Below are 4,174 nucleotides of genomic sequence, written 5' to 3' on the forward strand. Positions count from 1 at the left end.
CTCACCTCACTATATTTTATTCCCTTTTGTTCAGATATTAATACCAGTCTGACTAGAGAGGCCTGTGGAGGAGAATCCGACAGCAGCAGAATACAGATGAGTAAAGCAGGGATTATAGGTCAGAAAACAGACGGTGCCTACCAATGCTTTTTATTCCGTTCTTCATGCTGCTTCCCACCAGCGGGGGAGCGTGCCTCCTCTGGTCAGCTTTTACCTATTTTCAGAACTGGAAGACGTTTAGCCTTTGAACCCAGCTGCTAAAACTCTCCTTGTCTGACGATGGCTCCACACAACTGTTTCCTGCGTTACACTTTGAGTTTCAGATCAATTATTTAAGCACATGCGTCTGCAGCCATCAGGGAACATTTCTTATCACACAGATGTGGGCAAGGAAAAAGAAAAAAAATATATCAAAAGAAAAATAACAGAGCTGGAAGAGAAGGAAAGGATTTGATTGTTTTTGTTTTTCCATTTCACATTGACTAAATGAAAAGCATCCAGAAAGGGAGGCCCTGAATTCTGATGTCATTTTAGACAGATGGAGACCAGCATTAGTTTATAATTCATTCTGTGTACAAGAGATTGCTTAAGTGATGTCCCTGAGCAGGGGTTCTCTATGTGGGGGTCGAGACGTAAATGTATTTAATATAAAATTTTATAATAAAATGTCCTATTAAATTGTTAATAATACATTTAATATTAAAAAGAAAAATGTACCTCAACATAAGTATATTTACTTTGCTTTATATGTTAAATTAACTGTATTTCCAGGAGGTTGTTGCTAGTGTGCAACTGAAAAGTTCCTCTGATCTACTTTCAACAAGAAGATGCAGTAAAACATTTAGCATGTTGCACTAACATTACGCTCATGGAGCAGAAGCTCAGACTGTTTACAGTTTCATGGCCCTGAAGGAGGTGTTTGGGAAGGGCACGGGGGGTGGGGGGGTCGAGGTGTAATGTTATTCTGACACTGTGACTCCGGTCAGTCAAGGGCCAGATTAGATGAAAGGCATCTGCTCAGCTCTCACCATCACTCCGTTCAAGGGGGGGAAGGCCTTAAAATGTCTGAACCTCGACAAGGACAACTTCAGGCTTAATGCCGCCTACCAATAATTAAACAATTTCAATCAATAAAACTCAAGGTATTCTAACCCCTTGTTCTAACCCCTTAAACATTAAAATGGTACAAAATAAAAAATAATAAATGAAATGTACTTTAACTGCAGTTATGTCCACAGGTTGTAAGCATTTTTGTCCATTTGCTTTAAAAATAGACTCAATCTAAGCCAGATTGGGTGATTAATGTCTACGAGTGACATTTCTGACATTCCATACATAAATAGCCTTTAATCTAAATCATTCTATATTAGATAAGGATCTATATCTTGTCATCCTTAGAGGTGAACCTCCTCGTTATTCTCAAGTCTTTTATAGCCTCTTCCAGATTCTCCCTCAGCTTCGCCCTTAATTTAACTTGAGCTACTTTTCCATCAACTGCAATGAGCTTAACATGATGCTGCCATCACCTTGTTTCAGGATGAGTATCTGGGTCATGGTTCTGGATTTATGGTTCTGGTTTTATGTGCTTATGATGGCTGCATGATTCCATGCTTTTTTGACATGCTTTCTGGTTATTCTCACACCAAAACATACATTAGATCAATAAACAGCAGCTGTAGGGAACACTTTCATGCTCTTTCCTACACGCATGTTCACATCATCTCACAAGTACACGCCCACTGGTGATTAATGTTGATGTAACCTAAAGTAAAAGCTAAAATAATGTAAAAGTAAAATCCCAGATTCAACACAAGAGACTGGACTGAATAGCATAGCTTAGCTGAAGAGACAGGAACTGTCCGTTGTGCTGAAAGTCAGTCTAGGTAAACAATTTCATAGTTTATCAGCAGCTCTGCTATTTGGTTCATCAATCATAATCTGATATTAATCATACTGATAATTATCATGACAGGCTTTTGATGGAACAAGTGTAGTTGCAGGTTGGATCAAATTTTTAAATCAACACACAGCAGGAAAGAAATAATCATCTTATCACCTCAGAAGTGTTAATTTTGTCTGCTTACAAATAGTTTTGTATTCTTTTTAAAAAAAACATAATTTTCTATACTGTATATCATACTCTGCCACCTCAGGAGGTGGCTCCCATTTTGACCTGAGGGACTCCAGTTTTATTCTACACAGATATTTCCGTACTCTATAACAGTCACTTGGTTGTGACGGTCTTTGTATTCCTTTCCTGCCAGTATTGTACACTCTGCTGTGAGATGGTTGATTGTTCCTAAGTCCTCTGCATAGCCGGAACCGGGGATCTTGCCTGGTACGGTAGATCTGGGTTATTGGATTATTGCTCTGGTTCTCAAGGCCTGCTCCTGTGCTGCCATGGTCAGTGCTGTCCTTCAACTAGGCCCTCTCTGGCTTTTGGTAGTATTGTGCCATAAACCATAATAATAATTAAACCATAAATAATAATAATTTGGACATTAAGGAGCATTTGCCCATCTTCATCTTATGCATTTTCACTGGGGCAGAGAAAGCAGCTTGCTTCACAGTGCTGTTCTGGAACTCTGCTCTGCAACCTTGCACCCCCCAGAATGTGATTACAATACCACAGCACACAGATCTCCTTTCACTTTCCATGAAGCTACTGGAGGGTTCACATTTGAAGAGGAAGCCATCATGGAAAACCCAGTCCTAAGATCCACATCTCCACACTGACCAAGGCTAAGCCATGATGGTTGACATTTCAGAACAACATTGCTGCAAAATAGACCATTTGCAAAAAATGTTTATTGTTTTAGAAAGTGGGAACCTCAAAGAAAGACCTCATACAAAGGAAAACCCTTGCTTAAGGCATGCCAGAACACTCAAACTTTCCAAAACAGACATGGGCAGACGTATAAGGTCTTACACTGTGAAAATATGTCTTCCAATGATTTTTGATAATTTGATGTTTTTACTGTTGCATAAGCCAAAGCTAACAGGATGGAAAGCATGGTACGCTATGCTAACATGTTTGATCTATATTCTGTATAAAGCTAAAGCAAGCTTTACTTTACTAAGGCTGTAAACACTGATATAACGTTAAAGTTCATGTGTTTTCTCATACGCTCATTACATTTAGATTAACAAATTATGACAAAAGGTCATTTATTGCAAACCCGATTTTTGCCACTAGCTCAATAAAAGAAGGCTATGAATCAATTAACTAAAGCTTATTCATTTCTTCTTATTCTTAATTCAACCTTAATGTAATCGTCCCTAAAATGAACGGGTGTTGATCATCTCCATTAATGAAAATGAAACAGAAACTTGTTAATGATCTAAAAACACAAACCAAAAAAGTTACATTTCCACAAAGCAGCATTTCATTTAGTGACAAAGGGCAGAAAATGCTGCGTGCTTCGCTTTACAAGCGCCTCTGTTCTTTATGACCCACGTATTTCCTGACTTGTTTCTTCTTTGTAATTAAGGACCATGTTTTATAGATGTCACGCTGCTTTGTAATTAGTGCCTCTGCATTATAGATGTCTTCAGAAGTACACGGGAAAGAAATGTGTGACGCAAGCCTTGCACTTTTGTTTTTTGTGTCTAAATGGAGTGTGCCCGCAGAGCGGCGCAGACCTCGGCCCGCTCCTCTCTGTCCTGGAGCTATGCATTATTGAGTGTTGTCCTCAGCAGGGGGTGCAACACACATCCTTACAACACCATCTGAGAGGATGGAGTGAGGCCTTGCCAACCAGCGGTGCGTCTCATTTGATGTACTGCCTCAGCCTTATAAATTAGTCTGACATCAGTTGAGCAGCGAGGAAAGGGAGAGGAGAACCACATTTTGTCAAAAATGGACACATTCATGAACACACTCATAGACAGTAGGTATAAAGAGTCCACACACACCTCTTAAAATGCCAGAATGTGAGATCCACTGGAATCATTTAAAAATGTTTTTACTATCTTTACTTTATAAAAAGAAACAAAAGTAAAAAATAAAAAACTGTGATTTTAAAGAGTGTAAGAGTAAATTTGTAGGGAAGCGGCTGTTCCAACCGTTACATTTCCAAATTCTGCCGAGTGGTGCACGACTTTACACGAGTGAATAAAGTGAATGTGATTGGTCGATTATCAAGGGTGTTGGATTGTTGTGGCGGAAGGTTTG

General features: G+C 39.2%; 1 protein-coding gene across 2 annotated transcripts in view; it reads right to left on the reverse strand.

Moving 5' to 3' along the window:
- LOC107089736 (pro-neuregulin-3, membrane-bound isoform-like) overlaps positions 1-4,174 on the reverse strand; it is a 581,689-nt gene that overhangs the window by 293,464 nt on the left and 284,051 nt on the right. The window lies entirely within an intron of this gene.

This window comes from Cyprinodon variegatus, unplaced genomic scaffold (genome assembly GCF_000732505.1).
Source record: "Cyprinodon variegatus isolate N-32 unplaced genomic scaffold, C_variegatus-1.0 Scaffold262, whole genome shotgun sequence".
Lineage (NCBI taxonomy): Eukaryota > Metazoa > Chordata > Actinopteri > Cyprinodontiformes > Cyprinodontidae > Cyprinodon > Cyprinodon variegatus.